The 18959-nt window shown below is 37.8% G+C and overlaps 1 non-coding gene across 1 annotated transcript; it reads left to right on the top strand.

The window, feature by feature from the left end:
- Nucleotides 1-3623: 3623 nt before the first annotated feature.
- Trnae-uuc lies at nucleotides 3624-3695 on the top strand. Its single transcript has one exon. It is a non-coding gene; the product is annotated as a tRNA-Glu (tRNA).
- The last annotated feature ends 15264 nt before the right edge of the window (nucleotides 3696-18959 follow it).

Here is an 18959-nt window from a genome sequence, read left to right as displayed (position 1 = left end):
CCAAATTGCAGTCGCCTGCAACAGCTCTTGGGCGCCCTGAGGCTGCAGAACAGGGTTTTGAGGAGCCAGTGCACCACACAGTCATGCCTGGAGGTGTAAGCACCCTCCACGCAGGCCGCCGCCACATGGTAGGACGTTTCCTCCGCTCTGCATCCCCTACGGCACTTCCACCTCTCCATGCCAACGCACAGTCCATGCAGTTGTTCTTCTGCAGCATTGAGGAGCATGGTCCGCCGCCAGGTGTCCAGGCATGGAGAGGCATTCGCCGGGATGGTGAGTTGCGCGGTCTCCCGCGCTGTCAGCCGGCCGTAGTGCATATTCTCCGACCAGTCCCCCTGCAGCTGTCGGAGCATCCGCTGTTTTATTTGGTCCGAGACCCAGTGACAACACTTTTTGATGTCCTCCTCCTCCGGAACATCCACCTCATATTTTTGGAGGACCCACTCCATATCCGTGATGGGGTTTCTCCACCCAGCTTTCTGGAGTGCTCGGTACCGCTCGCGACATTTGTCCAGTTTGGGGTGCCTAAGAAGATATATCCCTTTCTTAGCATAGTTCACCTCTGTTATGTGCTCTATTGAATTGAGCCCCAATCCTCCTATGTTCACTGGGAGGTATACCGCTGCGTTCGAGGAGGATTTGCCCTTCAGTTTGTGTTCGACCAACATCTTTCTGATGGTCTTGTCCAGTTGTCGGCATCGCTTCAGGGTAGTACTTCTCTTCTCGTCTGAGAAGACATTTGCTGTCACATAGGTCACTGCAGGGATGACCGAAGAGTTCATGAGGGCAACCTTTTGCGCCGACGCGAGCTGCGAGCCCAGGACCAGGCCAAGCCTCTCCGACATCTGCTCCTCAATCCGGGAATAGTTGTCCTCCGTGTCTTTCTCCAGCTGAACAAGGCCCAGGTATTTATATCCCTGCCGGACCCGCGGGAGAAACGGTTCCAGGTCGCCATCTCCGTCCCCCGCCCCCGTTGTCCTCGTGTAATGCCCGCATTTAGCCATGTTCAGCTCGAGCCCGATTTCTCCAGCAGCCTTTATTAGCTCAATTGTAATTGTTTTTAAGCTGGACTTTGTTGGAGCGTGGCATTTTATGTCGTCCATGTAGGCGAGGATTCGGTGTTTTCCCCTGCTCTGTTTCACGATCTTCGGGCTACAGTTCACGTGGCTGATCAATGCCGCCGTCATCAGCGTGAAGAGGAGCGGGCTCATCGAGTCCCCCTGCAACACTCCTCTCCGGACCGGGATTGGCGCCGTTCGCTTATTTCCGGTTTGAATACGGAGGGACCAAAGTTTAATGGCCAATTTTGTAGCCGCTCTGATGTTGCGGTGCAGCGGCAGGGCATCAATCAGCCTCTTGAGGGCGGAGTGGTGGACGGAATCGAAGGCCTTGCGGAAGTCGTACCACGCCGAATAGTTTGTGGTATTCCGCTTCCTTGCCAGGGTGGTGATGCTCTTATCTTCGAGCAGGCCGTGGGTGGTAGCCCAGATGTTTGGCTGGGCGAACTGCTCTGGGGGGACTGCCCAGTCCGGGAGTGACTCCGTCAGAGTGGCCGTGATCACCGCTGTGACAGTTTTGTAGTCTGTGTTGAGGATGGAGATTGGTCTGTAGTTTTCAGGGTTAAGCTGGTCTCCATTTTTATGTATGAGCACCAACCTCGCGCGGACGTCCTTTTCTGTCAGCTTTTGGCTGCCAGTAAGTATTTTCTCTGTACTGTCAATGAGATACCTATTAGCTGCTGGTAGGATTTTATACGAGTAGTATGGGATCCCGTCTTCTCCAGGAGCTTTCCACGGCGCCGCCCTGGCGAGGGCCTCAACACATTTCCTCCTGATGTGCTCTGATGAGGTTTGATGTTGCAGGTTCTGTTGTTGCGTGAACTTCCTCATCTTGCCTAGCCACTCGGTGAATACAGGGGTGCGGTCATCACTTTTGCTCTGCCTGTAAAGTCCCCGGTAGAATGCTTCCGCGTCCTCCGGCCTCATATCCCTCCCGAAACCAGACCGCTCCCGCAGCACGTCCATGTTTGGCCGCTCATAGAATCTTCGCCTGAGGGCACTTGCTGCATCACGGGTTTTTTGCCTATCTAATTTTTTTGTTAATATAGCCAGCTTCTCTTCCATTGACCCTATATAGTCTTTAATCGGCATTTTAAGCCTCCGGATTATTCGGGCTTGCTTGAAGAGTTGCTTAGGAAGGGCTTGTCCATGCAGACCTCTGATCTCCTTCGCGCTGGCTATTCTGCTCCGCAATTTGCTCATCTGGTCTTCCGTGCGTTTGTGAGCTTGCCTCACCGGCTTGTTTTTGACTAGCGCATCCCGTAGTACCCTGGTTGCGACATAGATTGCGGTTTTGATCAACTTTCGCTTCTCTAGTTCGGTTTTTGCTGTTTCCGTTCGAATCTCGAGAATCTTCTCCTCTAGAATGGCATCCACCAGCCTGACGGTTTCACCGTTCTGGGGTCTTATCAGGAATTTTTTTATTTTGGGTTTCCTATCGCCCACGCGGCCGAGCAGCTTGACAAAGGAGGCCTTTGTTTTAGAGTACAAAGGCTCTTGTTTGACATATTGGGGCGTTCTGGGCATTGGAGGTTGGACGTCACCCTCATAACCATTTGACCCCGGCTCCGCATGGTCGACGCTGTGTCCTGATTCTGCTGCGTTCTGATGGTCTGAGTGCGCCCGGTCCTCCCGGTCCAGCAACTCCCGCCGGTCGCCCTCCTCGCTCTGGCCCTCACCGACCCGAGAGTGGTGGTCCCGCATTGGTGTGTCCACAGTGATGGGCTCCCGCGACGCATTTTCCTCAGCAACATCTTCCGGTTGCTCCTGCGGACCGGCGTCGCGCATATAGTACACGTCAGGGCAGGTTTCTCGAAGTTTTGCGGCAATAGCTTTCTGAGATCTGCCGGGGAAGTCGTCGCATATTGCTCTAATGCGAGCTGTCGCGAGAGTTTCTGTCCTGCTCTTATAGGCTCTTATTAGGTGATTCAGCTCACTGGGTTCCCATTTGCTGCTCCCAGGTCGTCTGTTGGTCTCGGGGTGGTTTTTGAGCTCTACACATTTTTTTTTTATTGCTGCCACTGATCTACCTGGCAATAACTCATGCGCCTCCTCTAGGTCCCTTTTTCCTATCACAGTCCGGCCCTGAATAAACTCGCGCAAAGTGTGTATTTCGTCCTGCTTCCATGTAGCCATACTGTCTGGTCTTATCTACAGTATTTTCTCAGAGGAATTTAATAAATAAATAAATCGCAAATTTTTGTGTGCTCGGCAGACACGGGGCCACTGGCCCTAGCTAGTTGTTTTCAGGTCACAGTTATTTTTTGTTATTGGTTGTGATGTTGCTCTACAACAGGGTTGGCGCTCTCGGGGGTTAACTACCTGCACCTGGTGTTGGGTAGGTCCACGGTAAGTTGTACAGTTTTTTCTACTTACTCTTCCTGGATAGCCGGTGTCACTGCCTGCTGGCATTAACACTAGGCTGGACAGCCTGATTTCCTTTTCACTATTTTGTGATTCTCCAGGCTGTCGTAATTCACTGCCGTCGCGTTTTCGCGTTGAAAAAAACCGAATTATCTCACGATTGCTCGGAACTTCACGCTTAACGTGTGCTTTCAACGACAATCCGATATGGTCTAGTGGCTAGGATACCTGGCTTTCACCCAGGAGGCTCGGGTTCGATTCCCGGTATCGGAAAACTTTTTAACCTTTTTTTGATAATCAAAATGACGGGAATAGTTTTACAAACAATTTAATTTACTTTTTAATTGAACCGCGATTTACCCGTTGTAACGCTAAATATGTGAAAATTTATTACATACAGTAGAATACGCACAATAGTTTCAGTAGAAGGGCCTGTATTCGTTAATTCGAAATGGACGTTCTTTATAACGAGCGGCTTTGCTTTAACTAATCTGGGAGACCTGGTAATTAGCAACAAACTCTCAGATAGAAGATTGCGTACGTGGAAAGGTCTTGGTGTTAATGGAGATGGAGGTTGTCCGATTCGAAACCAAATAGACTAACTACTGATAATAAAAAAGTCCGAAACAGTTTTAAAGTAAGGTAGTAATAACTAGAGGTGTGATAAGCGTTTCAGTTACAACGTTACACAAGTTACATTTCAGTTTTACCTTGGTAATAGGTTTCAAAATGCGGTTCCAAAAGGAACACGTTACTTTTTAAATTTTTCATTAAAAATGCACAATGATGAAGATAGTAGAAATAGTGATAATATATAATGATTACCTTTATTAAAAACATACTTCTTAAAATTGGTAAACCTAAAATAAAATATTCTAAAAGCAAAAACAAAGCATGGATCAGAAGTTACTACTTACAGAACAAAAAAAACTGATAATAAAAAGGTGCGCAGAGTAATCTATTTACACCTGTTGCAAACCTGCAAAAATAAATCAGTTCATCACAAAAATGGTCAAGGAAAACACCGTTCTTCAATTGGAAAAATATACATTTTTCTCGTCCGAGAATATAATATTTGTGACATTAGTTATGCATCGGTGTGCGCTTATGAAAGCCCGAAAATGAATAATAAATTTCTGTGGTAATTGTACAATAATTCCTTAATGTAAGTTACTTTTTCCAACTCTCTGTGTGCAATAAATGAATCACTATGATCAATAGGAAAGCGTGTGTGGAGCACACAACAATCATATTCTGTTCCTTGTTTCCTCATTAGAAGGCGTTTTTATAGTATCAAATCAGTACTGAATCGATTCATTAATAATAGCATAGATCTTAGTCAATACGAAGTTTTTCTAAATTCCTCCTCCTTTATTTTTGCGGTAAAGACCGGTCCAACAGCACGTTTGCATTATCATATAGTTTCTATGTTAGAGTTGTTTTTTTGGTGACTGCAAGACTTTTGTGTTTCAAAAATCCATATAAATATTTAAAAATCAGTCTAAGTAGTACTAAACAAATATTAAAATGTATACAAATACACACATTACACAACTTCAAAAGTCAGTTTATCCAAATTTCAATCACGTTTTATTTGTTTAAAGCAATTTTTTCAAAGGCTAGTCTTCGAATAGCTTATCGGCATTTTAGCATAAACAAGCAGGATTAATTAAACAATTAAACAAATCCTTGTCATTAACACTGTATTGTGAAAGTCATTTTTATGCTATTGATTTGGGGGTTCCGCCAATGAGGAGTAAACAAGTTAATTTTTATTAGTACCTATACAATTTGGTCGTTCTAAATTCCAAATATATCCACTTTAGCTTCAATATTGACTAACTTTTGTTGAGTGTGCTTAGTTAGTGTTCGAACACTAACTAGTGTTCGAACGCCAGCAATGTCTAATGACTAAAAATTAGGTCTTCCTCAAAAATACCTCATTCTTTTCCTCCCGAAGAAAAGAGTAGCTTGGCGGTTCTAATTTATGCCGTCAAAACACTGATTAACTGTGACAAATCCGTTTCTGTTTCGATGTAGTGTAATAAATTACCAGTACCCCCATAAATCGTGTAAGAAACTACATCTATTAGGCTTAAGTGAATAATAATTAAGTGAGCCAGTCGCGTTCAATTATTATCCATTCGGCCTGGGAATGAATTTTGAGTGATTGAGAATGGTAATCGTATTAAAAAAATTCAATTGCGAACATTCATTATCATTTAAATGAAGAAAAAACCGCATTTGCATAAGCCAGAAAATGTGTTTTAACCATACATGCAAACCAATAAATAATACTTAAATGATGAAATTTCATATTCTAATTCGATAAAATGCGCTTATAAGACTTTTCAATTAACTATTCACCTTCGGTTTGCGTTTTTCTCAGCCAAAATTGCTTTAGGAAATGTTCTCAAACATCAAGTCATCAGTCATCAAAGTCACTGAAAATACCTCAAAGTAACATGCATATTTTCGAACTCGATTCTTGTTAGAATTAAAGATTATTCGGTTTCTACTACTTTCATGCTTTTCTTTGTTGCTTATTTTATTATAAAAAGTTCTCGTTTCAAACCCATTTAAAAATCGGTCTAGTATGAAGAATTAATCAAAATACAAAAATTATGTGGACTTGGATAACCAGGGAAAACTTTTATGCCATTTTAAATTTAGTTGTAGCAGTCAACCCTTCCCCATCACTTTAAAATTTCATCTGGAAGTTTGTATCTGCAATCTGCAGTGCAACATTGAGTGACACAACGTGATTTTAAAGCGAATAAAATTTCCTATCCAATGATGGAAGAAAAGGCAAAATCGGATGGTCGGTTCAGGATTTAAAAGAGAAAATGTGTCAAGTAAGACAGAAATGTTAGTCGACGAAATATCTTTTTGATTCGAAAAATTCGATTTAGTCATAACATGAGTGAGGAAATTCGAGTAGTTTTGACCCAGAAAGCGAAATTTGAATATCAGGCATTTAGGTGCAAGATTAGGCCAAAAATTTCATGTTTCTGTCCCGTTTTGGTTCATTTCTCAGAAGTTAAATTAGCAAGAAGAGAGATTAGTTGCAAAATCGTCTCAAAACATGGCGCTCCTTTTTTCGAAGTTTCTCAAGCCCCATTTGAGACACAGATTTCGTTTCGGCATCGTTGGATAGAGAATGAGTCATAAAATTCGAGTAGCGGCAGCGGCGGATGCAGCATTCAAGTCAGGGGAGGTCCTGTAGTAGAAATTGGGTCTTTTATTGTCTATGAAATTAGAAAAATCATCGTTAGTCGATTTTCTTCTATTTGAAAACAGTTGCTTACAGAACCACACCTAACAGTATGCAGTTTGTTTCATGTTTGTGAAAACAGACTTTACGATTGCTTAGTGAATTTTCAAAAACCATTCGCAAGCCATTCATATGACAAAGTTTCTCTTTTAAGCGCTGAATCGATTTTGCAATTTTACTTTTTCTTTCATGATTGGATAAAAAAATTGCTTCGCTCTAAAATGATCTGTCACTTGATAAGGGGAGCCCATTGAAATTAGATAGAGAAAAAAGTTGCATGCTGATTATTTCTTCAGGATCAAAAATCTTTAACATTGCTAATATTTAATACATGCTATTTTATTTAGGATCTTTTTGTGAACGCTGGCAAAATAAGTTTGCACAAAAATTATTTAGCACTCACGAGTCCGTGCAAGAAGTAAAATATTATTAATAGTAGGTAGTTGCCACAATTATAATTAATTTTTGCTTCTTAAGTAGCATTTCAACTTAACGAGCTCGTTATTATTCGTCTAATGGGTAACAAAGGACCACCAGCAAGTATTCAACCTTCAAAGCTCCTGTAAAAATACATTACCCAAATTGACGTTATTCATAAACATATAATTAAAAAGTTGATTTACTTCGATTCACATAAGAATGTCCTGTGTATCAAAAAAGGTTCGCTTTCGGCTATTGATTCTTTGACTCTTTGATTGATGGCCTAAACATTTGCATAATATGGAAGTAATGTTAGCAGGCAAATTAACATGGATTTGCATATATTGAAGAAAAAACTCATTGATTGGGTTTAATATAATTTTATTTCCTTTTAATTCAAATGACAATAAAATTTTCGTTAACATTAATTAAAACCTTGGTTAGGGAATTGCGGTAATAAATAATAGATTAATGAAATTGCTTTATATATGTAAAATTCATGAAAAAAACGCCCATAGAAATAAATGCGCTTTTTGCAAAAGTGTCAAACTTTGGTTTTAAGTTTACCGTTATGGTTTAGATATATTGTTGCTTTCGCCTAGTTATTCACACAATTTCTCCGTCTGATCTAAAAACAATGGTCATTTTCGGGCCTTCTTCGTGCACTTTTTATCGTTTTTATGTAAAATTTATGACTACTTGACATCGGAACCTGTTCCTATCTGGAGCAAATTTATGCAAAAATATTACTCGCCCAAGGAGAATTATCGTGTTCGTACATCTGGTACGGCAGTTACCAGAAGTAATATCCCATTTTGTGGGTATGAAGAAAGCATTCAAAACATTTTTTTCGTCCTTCTAACTGTATTTCCATTTGCGACCTGTTAACAACAGTCAAGACGCAATATCAATATGAAATATTTATGTTTCTCTAGCTTTTTTCAGGTTTTTTTGATTTTTCATATTGTGATGCGATTGCAAAAAAAAACAGCTGGATCATAATGACGAATATTTCCGAGATTTTATAAAGTTTTCTACGCTGGCTCTGACTGAATAGAACTGCAAATCTTACATTGATTGTCAGGGTTATTTTTAAAGAAAGAACAGTCTTTATTGAACTTAAATTTGAACGTGTTGATATTTTGGAATATTGAGAGATTGGAGTAGGGAAGGTTTCGCTCTTCTTCAGGAGTCGCAATAAATTCGCGAGGAAACGGTAACGATCCGAATCGAGAACCATACCCTATAAATCAGAAATTAGTCGATATACAAGGTGTTCCGTAAATATGTCCTTCCTGAGAATTTCTTTAATTTGAGGTCTCATTGTTGAGATATTTGATTTGCAAATTGGCGGAAAATATAAGTTTTTGTTGTTTTTCTGAAACGGTTAAACATAAATAAACTTAAATTTTGGTATAGGTACATTAAAAGCTAATTGAGTTCCATTCTATGGTAGTGTTTTGTGGTTCAATTTACTTTTACACAGGGTAGAAATGTGGAACCTCTAATTTTGTTTTGTTCAGAACTTTTTTGTGTGCACTTAAACTTTTATTAACATATTTTTTTAGTATTATGAATAAGTTATTTACCAACTCTTTCTGTCAACGTTCAATGTTCAACGTCGTTAAACGAAAATCCGAATTCTTCTGAACAAGAAAATACCAACATTCATTTCCTCTCAACGTCTGGGCTGGAATAGTATGAGATTTTGTAATGGGACTGCAGAACTTACCTAGACGGTTAGGAGGGGCTGAGTACTTAATTTTTTTACAAAACAATCTTTTTGAGTTATTGGAAGATTTGCCTCTCTAACTACGACAACAATTGTGGTATATGCACGATGGTGCCCCTGCTGATTTTTTTTGCAGGTTCGACATTGGCTTGATTAAAACTTTCCAGGCCGTTGGATCGGGAGAGGTCAAGAAGCTCCTATAAACTGGCCTCCTAGATCTCCCGATCTAAACGCGCTTGATTTTTACTTCTGGGGTCATTTAAAAAAAACTGTGTATTCAACAGAAGTGAATACAATCGAATAACTTCAGGAAATAATATTTATAACGAAATAAGAACTTCAGTGCAAACGTTACGGTATGTAAATCTTAATCTGTTCATTAAAAGACTACGATTATGCCTATAACGTCAAGGTGACCAATTTAAACAGGTGCTAAGTTAACATTAGTATGGTTATTTAAATTTAATTTTGTTTGTTTAAATCGTTGCGCATATTGTTATCATGTTATTAATTAAATAAAATTGATTGAAACGCAATTATTGTAACCTGAACCAAAATACACAACTTCGAAAAATAATTTAGTTGTTAGTAACTCAAGTTTCACTTTAAAACGCTGACAATCTTAAGCGATTTTTCGCGAAAAATTATGAAATAAATTTCGAATTCTTCGTCGTTTTGTCAAAACTTTTGAAATCCCTTTCCAGCTTCGAATTTGGAACAAAAATCAAACAATTTTCTATCAAAAAACGAACAGAATATGCAAAAGTTTATAACAGATTCTTTGGAAATCTCGTCAGCTCCATTCCTCTGAAGACTGTAGAACTTGTTAAAAAATGTGGTTTTTTAGTTTTGACTGAATGTTTTTTTGCTTTACTTTCTACTCAAAAACGCTCTATTTTGTAGAGTTTCACTGAAAAATACTGACGATCTGGAGGACTTTTACGCGAAAAATTACAASATAAATACCACACACAAAAACCAAATAATTTTATTCAGTTTTTTRCCGAAAGTAATTAGGACTATCTTAAAAAAAAACCACCAGAAAGTAAAAGTTTACAAAAAACTATTGGGAAAGTTCGGCGACCTCATCGCTCTGAAAATTTCTAAACTTCCTTTAAATTTTCAGGTCATTCCAGTTTTAGCAAAGTTTCTATCAAGCAATTCTTTCTACGCAAAAACTCATTATTTTTAAGTTTACTTAAAATACTGGTAATTTTCAGGTATTTTCTGCGAAAAATTATAAGAGAAAACTAGAACACTTGCCTCCTTAACTGCTTTGCAAAAATGTTGTCAAAACTTTTTGCAGCCTCGAATTATGGAATAAATTCTAATAATTATTTCCAGGTCTTTTTCCAAAAATATTTCCCCGAACTGAAAAAGCGAAAGTTTATAATAATTTATTTGGAAAACTCTTGGAAACTGGAGTTTCCTCACTTTTAGATCAATATTTCTAAACAACACTGCGTTTTTCCTGAACCCAACATTACTCAAACAACACTGCGTTTTACCTAACGTTTTACTGTAAAATACTGGCAAACCGAATCTTTTATGGAAAAGAATGAAGAGATCGATTTTGCAAGAAAACTCGTCGACTTTCTTTGGACTCTTCTGTTGCTGGGAAAATTTAGATTCCTCTTTTTTAGTTGTTTGAACAAATTAGTAAAACGTTACTCAGAAAAAAATTTAATAACTTTTCATTAGTTGTCAAAAGTCCAGTCTCGGGTCTCGTAAAGCTTTAACAAATTAATTATAACTCATTAAGCGATGAGTTATAACTCGTTAACTCAGAGCGGCAACAACACAGTGTTACCCAGGCCTAAAATGATGCATCGGTTACATCGATTACACGTATTCTATAAACTGTACAAATACGTATGCTAAAGTATTTTTATGAGGGAGGATGCAATCGAAAATCTGTAGAGCACAGGGAAAAAACCACCAGTCTGAATTATTGACCAGGTGAAGAATTTAACAAATGTGCAAATGGAGGAAGTAGTGAGGACTGCGAAGGAGAGAGTCGAAATGAACGACACAGACAAATGTTTTTTTTTTGTTTTTGATATCGAAATATGTATTCAAGCGTCCAGACATGTCAAGAGCTTCTCTCCAGAACTGCCTCTTGCTGTTTAGGTTTTATCAAAAATGTTTAACTTGCAAAGAGATAAGACGCTAAATGTGATTATTTTTTGAATATGTTCTTCTTTATCTCGGAAAGGGTCGGGGCTATCTGAGTAGTCACTCGAACCTTGTCGCTAGACCGTGTCAATGCCTATCTTTGGACTTAATCAAAAACCCCTAGTCTCGAAGGAGATTGAGCTTATTACTGGAAAACAGTTAAAAAAGATTAAATCGTTAGAGCTTTTCAAGGACGGGGTATATGCAAGATCGAAAAATCATGCAATTATCTCGATTTGTGCAAGTTTCATCTTGATGGTTTCATTGACCAAGCTATGAACTATGTTTTACTAAAAATATCTCAAGTAGCGTCTTTCGGGATGTACCTATGTTTTGAAATCATACTGGAAATACTCACTCTTGACAGGTTGAGATTATTTTTAAAGAAAATTTGGCCAAAGTTTTCGATTACAGCGTGGTGAAAAATTGGCCCGTTAAAAATTTCTGGACACTCCAGATTCTATTAGAATTTTTAATGAACTCTCTTTTACTAAGTCTCCATTTTCTCTAGAATTTGTCTCTGGAAGAATTAGAATTTGAAAAATTGCTGGCAATTTTAGTTTTGGTAGTGGTTCGGGCAGGTTGGAGAGGATTTGATGAGAAACGACTTGAGAATACAATGGGACCGATACCATATCGTTAGTACGCAAAAACCCAAACGAGTTATTTTTTCTTTTTACTGGGCAGAGTTAAATAAAAAAAAATCAAAGAGGTTTTAGGTTGAACACACATTTAAGCCAAGGAATATTATTTAAAACTACTGATCCCCTAGCATCTTCTAAAAAATCCAGGACTTAATAGCGTTTTAACGTCCATGTAAAATCGAGCTTTCAATGCTCTTCCAGAAATAAAACTGCAACCGCATTAAAATTAGTCAGAACCTGCATTCTGACTCAGCGAAATAGCGCGCCAAGAAGAACCATCTTCACGGCCTTGACTCTTTGCAAGAATGCACGTGACTCATTCCTCCTTTTGCTATCAACCATTCACACCTTGGAAGTCATTGTTTCTAATTCCTGGTGTAAAAATTTTCGAGTTTTCGCACAGTTTTTTCGAAGATTCTCGGCCAAAGCTAATAATCGTGGATTTTTCAAGACAATCGATCGTCATTGCGCCGTAAATATTTACATTTTAAAAATAGAGGTACTATCATAACCTTTGAAGGCTGTTGATGCGAATGGAATTAATTCCCAACAACTGGTTGGTTATTTTTAAAATCTATACCTGATTAATATATAAAATGTGGAATTCTCGGAATACTACAGGTACTAGTCAAGCAGCTTACTATTCATTCATTCAGTATAGTATAATTGTTTATATTGGGTGATGACACCCGAACCAAGCCGGATCTTTTATCTGAAATGGGTTGCCGGGATTTTGTCTACATTTCTCTAACGACCAGAACAAAAATCGTCTGCCATATATGGCAAAGAGAGTTTCAGTTGCGGACGTTATCACATTTCTTGAAGTCACATCGCTCTAACAAGCTTCATATTTCTGCTAACTACATTGTGTCCAAGATCCGCTCATCAGATAATTGAAAAATATGTTAAATATGTTTTTTTCACATATGGAAAATGTGAGCAATTATTTGTTCAAGTCCTTGTTGTACCGACCGAAAAATGTTTGCTTTTGTGTTTAGATTAGTCTCGATCCAATTCTGCTAGCTAAAGAAGTGAAATTTGTCTAGTTTGGACTCTGCACCAAAGTTGAGGCGGCATTTTGAGGAGCCTTCATTTGGTTAGACTTTAGCTGTTTGCTAGATAATTACTGAACCAGAATATGAAGATTAACAGTCAATTAATTAAATTATTTTAATTTCCCGAAACTTGGTCTTCCTCATTTTCGCATTCTGTACTAACAATGTTAAAACTTTTACCCATTTTCGTGCTAGAAGAGCAGTTTCCTTGAAGTGTACATTTAATTTTTTTATCTGCATACAAAAGCAGAGATTTTGGAAATACCGACAAAACTAGTACAAATTACACACCCAGAACCGCTTAGATAGGACGCAAGTACTTGATAGATAATAATGTTTTTCTTGGAATAGGTTGGAAATTATAAAATATCGCAGTTTCTTTTGCCTAATTAAACCTGATGACAAGTTGAATAAGTTAATTAGTATTAATAAAGATAATACCGTCAATTATCATGCTAATATATGTTGAAGAAGCGGAAGCGTCCTTGGTTGCCACAAAAACTGCGCAAATAATCCCCAAAAAATTTTTTTCCTCGATTATCCAAAACAAATAAAATACAATTTAATTAAATAATAATTCGAAGCCAACCTTGAAAGTTTCGGACAAAACCTAATGGATCAGGTAGAACTGTTTGACTATTGCATACCATGTTCACCAGGGGTTTAAAAAATACCATTTAATCGTTTTATGGGTATTTGATAATGATGAGTACATGGAAAAATTGAAATTTGCGGCCTCGCTGGCGTTTTCGGCCATGATCATTGATTTGCGTTTTAAATGTTTTGCGGCGATTGATGACGGGCTTCTCAGTACAAAGAAGGTTTAGTTATTGGTGAAATGTTGTTTTAATTACACAGCAAATGATCGGAAATTAAAGTCAATGTTTGAGAAACGGTGGATATTTTAACTGTTGTCTACCCCTCAAGCTTCTTTAACTAAAGTCTGATTGAATGCGATCTGGAGCATGAAACGATCGTGAATTTTAGACAAGTTTTGTTTAAGTAAAATACATAATCTTATAGTATAGTTATGCCATCGGTTAAATGTTTTATTTTCACCTTTAATGTGGTCTCTAAGTCCAACGGTTTGTATTGTACAATCTTTCTTTCAACTATTCTTGCAAAAATTAATCTAGGGGAGTCAAATCGGGTGAGCAAACTGAACTAAACAGTATTTTCTTCTCTATTAATTAATGCTGTCAAAATAATTATCTATTATTTTCCCATCTATTCTTGTTCTTCTATTTAAAGATTTAAACTTACGTATTTCGTCGTTTCCGGAGCAATCTTGTATACCATTACAAATTCTCAAAATTTCCAAAAATGTATATTGTACTTTTTAACCACACCCTTCGGATAAACTAATCGAGCCTACGTTTTGCTATTGTAAAAGAAATTGCGGTTTAAGTACACAATTCAAAGAATCCAATGCGACCGCCTGAGGCTGTACGGGAGGTATTTCCATGTTAGATTTGTCGTTTATAACTCTGCAGCAGAACGCCATCCTGGGAACCATTCGCCTCTAAAGAGACCGGGAGATTGTGCAGCCTATTTATTATCTTTCTCGGTTACGTATTTGTTGACTAATTTTGGTGTTAGCGCTTTCGGTTACTTGGAGGAAGATACTGAAAAAACACATCAAGCCCCTTTGCCGGTAACTAATATAGAGTGATTTGCGGAATATCGAATAATTAAGCCGTTTATTTCAATCCCCTGGCTACATCTGGCCGATCTTCTGATGCAGGGGCGTAGATTTGTGCACACCAAATCATCAAGCAAATAGTTTTCTAAAGTTTTCTAAAACGTATTCTTGGTCCGCCTCTGGTTCCTTAACGACCCACCCTCTCCCCTACAATCGCCTAATGGGATTTTTCTAGCCCGCCACCGGTCCTGACAGTACAAAACCATCTTCCGTAATCTCAAATGCAATTTTCATCAACTGGAATGCATTATTCAATGTAAGTCTGCACATCTGGAACTCCATTTCAGAGGTTTATTTTCTAGGGGAGGCCAGGCCTGAATTCGCAATAAAAACGACGGTTTCCTGTTTGGAAATAGGATTAATTCGATAAATAAGTTAAGTGACAAACTTCAAAAGTTTTCTGGTAAATCCGCAATGGGGCCGCCTACAAACTCAATTACTATGTGGGTACTCGTGCGCAATGACGACCAGAAAAGTCCACTTTTTACCACATTTTTTGCGATTAATGCGAACCCAAACCAGATCGATTTTTCGGACGAATTGTCGCTGCAAATCGGCGAATTTTCACAGCAGTACCACAATCAGTGAGTACTGCAATCCGGAGATGCCCGTGACCCTTGGTCGCGATGCTAACGACCTCTGCACGGACAACTGCGGAACCTGAAGAAGTCCGGTACCTTGGTACCATGCTGGACTGTGCAACGTTGCCGTCGGCACTTGGTTTTCCCGCTACCCCATGCTCTTTGTCGTTAAAGTTTAAACATTTGGGTACACTTTTCTCTAAATGGTCTCTATGCGTTCGATTCGCTCCCACAAGGCTTCTGCAGGTGAAGGCTGCCGGCTTTCTGATCCGTCTTTTCTCATGAGTCGCTTATTCTTTAGGTTGAAAAGGGTAGACCGAAAGGGTTTTGAATGAAGTTTATTTGGAAGAAAACTTGTAAATGTGCGGCATCGTCGCTTAAGAGCCATGGTACCAATTTGCCTGTTCAAAAGCGAATCTTCCGGTTTTCCATATCTTCGCAGTAACGTAATCGGGTTAAAGTTATTTATCGCGAAATATCCTCATTGATTTTACTTGGATTGTTTAAAAACGGCATCCAAGTTTTAGCCAATATTTCCGGTAGCCAAGTACCGGTTATAATTAGTCAATTAAATTTTCTGCAAAATTAATATTCGAATCAAACCATTCAAAAATAGACACTATTTTTAATGTAAAAATGAGTATGCTACTTTAATTTAATATATATACCATACCTAAATTTAAATATGTCACGTTTTATACGTACCTTTAACGCTTTCAATGATAATAAATAATTGTTAAACACACACTAAGCAATGTTCTAGAAAGCGCAAATCCACCACAACATGTACATCGTTAAAATATTAAGTCTAATGGAACAAGGTCTGGTGAACAAAATGGCCAAAAATTGAACCATTGACCTTAATTAATATATTGTGCGTTTATGCAAGTGATTAATTAATTATTCTAGAAATTCCTTCGCTCTAGAGTAAATCGTTTTTCATGAGCGACTAAGAAAATGTGTCAATTCGAAATCGTGTCCTTTGGAAAGACAAAATGTATTTCCTGGTTCTGTCAAAGCAATACCTCTCGGCAAACCACGAGCAGAAATCATTTAGAGAATGTTAAATTTTTTATTTCAGTTTGCATGATTTAATCGTTGGCTAATTCGTGTTGGTCAGCCGATAAATCAAAAACAGAATCGTTACATGGAAGTCGTGTTTTTCGTGTTCCACATGATTATTAACGAACAATTATTTTGTATTAGAACAACGATTTAATTTAGATAATGGGCGGTACCAGCAGAGAGCCACATTGTTAACAGGTTGTGGCTAATTCTCGTTTAGCTTAATTGTTTGTTTGCCAAAATTGATTTCATTCTTTTCATCCACGTTGATTTGAAATACTCATTTGCTTACTGTACAGGGTGTTCCTAAATAAGTGTCGCAGCGGAAAAATGTAGTTGGAAAGGGTTAAAGGGAGAAACTCATTTCTTCTTTTCCATTTTTTTCTGAGAGACAAACTTTTTGACTGTAAAGATAATTAATTTTTGTTTTTTTGCAATTACGTTAAGAACCGTTTCAACTACAGGAATGAGTTTTTGCACACACCCTATTAACAGCCACTTTTTTGACGTGCCAGTGGTGGATATTTTAAGATGCAGGTATGCATTTTTCCTCTCTACTTTTGGCCAAGAAGAAGAGTTATCAGCTCAGTCCGGTAGTTCAAAAAACTTCTAACGTATTCATTCGAAACAAACAAAAAAGGAAAGCCCGGGGGGAAAATGGAAAAAACCAAAAGTGTACATTTTTGCGTTAGTGGTACTTATTTAGGACCACCCTGTATAAACTTGCTGACTATATGGAGGTTTATACGAACTCATTAGCAAACGCTCAAGTACACAATAAATATATGCAAAAATTAAATTTTAAGGTTGATAAATATAAAATTCTGAACTAAATTACATTGTTAATATACGAATTCACCAAATCAATGTGTGGTTCCAGCATTGTTTATTTGTTATTTATATCACTGGTTTATTTGGTCTCAATGTGTTTAACTCAAATTATTATGATTAATTAACATTGATATTATTATAATCTATTTGCTTTGGTTGATCCTTTTTTTGCTTAATGCGTGAATATTTTCTTGATTGAACTTTGCTGATGTTTTCATCTAATCTGCGTTTTCCAGGGTGCGTGTGTTGTTTCTTTTATTTCTTCATTGGTTGGTAGAAAGTATTCTTTATTTCCTCAATTGGGTCATTTCTATGTTGAGCAAATTAGCTATTTTTTATATTCATATCATTTCACATAAGTTCTTCTTCTATCTAGCAAATAATTTGCTGACCGGTAAGTGTCTCAATCTAAAGCCCGTTTCCATTACACACGTCCAAATTAAGCACCATCAGATTACTTTTATAAATAGTCGTGCTGAAGCAAAGAACCAGGATATAAAAATGCAAAAACACATTTTTGATACAAACACGACCCGATGCTGAGGATGAGTAATCCGCTAATCGGTACATCGCATCTCCAGACAGGTAGAAACAATAACGATTACGTGATTTGTTCAAATCGGTTGAAAATTGCCGATTAATGCTCAGGACATAATTGCAAGTTGATTGCATGGAAAAGGTGAGAATTTCGTTGAAAATTCATTCGATCCATGCTGCACAAGTTTAATCGTGTAAGACAGCGCATTAAAACTTTCCTGTCGCCATAAAAAATACACTCGAAGCGATTAATAAATATGTAAACAAGTAAAAAAGAGGCCATTGTTCGACATAGTTTAGTTATTCATCAAGAAAGTGTTTTAAGAACTTGATATTAATAGGTGAGAACTTGGAGTGGTCACAACATCATAAAGCGTTTTGGACGGTTTGTTTTGCTTTCAACTTGCTGAAGGAAAATTTGCTTTTACTCACCTTATTAGTGAATTTGAAAATCGAAAAGGTGTTAATTAAACCGTTATTCTGAATCAGTACACGGTTGACCGACCAGTGCTTTATTATAAATTGTTCTTAATTCATTTTCTGTCTACAGCACATGGATAGGTGCAATTTATTGGCTACGAAAAAAAACTCGGTATAGGCATTTTATTAGTGTTAACATTTTGAAAACTGAAGCCGTTTAAAAGATTCCACATGGATGTTTTTTGTTCGGGATCTAAACCTTTGTTCCAATAAATTTTATTAGTTTCGTGCTTTACATTCTTCTTTTTTGAATGAATGTTTTTATTTAGGAGAACTAGTTTTGTGTTGCTTCCCAATAGAGATTTAATAACTAAGACTTTTAAGATTAAATTAAATGTATTTTCAACGTTTCGTTTCGTTCGAAACCATTCGTTCACAGTTTAGATTCTTCCTGGTTGTGTGAATGTAAAAGCCGATTTAGTAGCAGCAGTAAATTTGTATATGTGGTGGCTCTTGGCACTCAAGAAACTTACTTTTTTCTAAATGAACAAATGGAGCTTTACCATCAACCATTAACTCTTCATTTTTAGGTCCGTAATTTGATTTTAAAAAATCGTCCGTTGGTGACTTACAACACTTGCACAACTTGCAACAATTATACCAAAAATTGACTAATTATTCCAAGTAAAGGAATAATAAAACGAGTCAAAATAAAAGAATGACCTGTACCGGTGTTCACATACGGAATTATATGGGTTTTACCACTGCTGTCGTTTTAAATAAGCGATATATCGCGACTTAAAGGGCCATAAAGGCGTTTAATGAGTATCCATGTCCTGTAGCCGAAATTAATGACATGACTCGTCCGAATTCGTTGGGATAATGAGCGAGAGTGCCGTTTTGAAACCAGGTCTTATCCTGTGCAGTAAATCCGATTTTAAATTGTCTTTTTTGTCTGGGTTGTGGTCGAGTAATGTGTTTTTTTTATTATTATATAAATGAAGACAAAAAGAGGTTGATTCAAGCAGGCTTCACCAGATGGTCAGACGTTTTGGCGTACAGGAGTGAATAGATAATTTGGCTTCCGTAACAACCACTTCT

Source organism: Dendroctonus ponderosae, unplaced genomic scaffold (assembly GCF_020466585.1).
Source record: "Dendroctonus ponderosae isolate FM_Combo_2020 unplaced genomic scaffold, Dpon_F_20191213v2 Dpon_F_20191213_5, whole genome shotgun sequence".
NCBI lineage: Eukaryota > Metazoa > Arthropoda > Insecta > Coleoptera > Curculionidae > Dendroctonus > Dendroctonus ponderosae.
The sequence above is the reverse complement of the archived record's forward strand: the minus strand, read 5'-3'. Positions and strand labels throughout refer to the sequence as shown.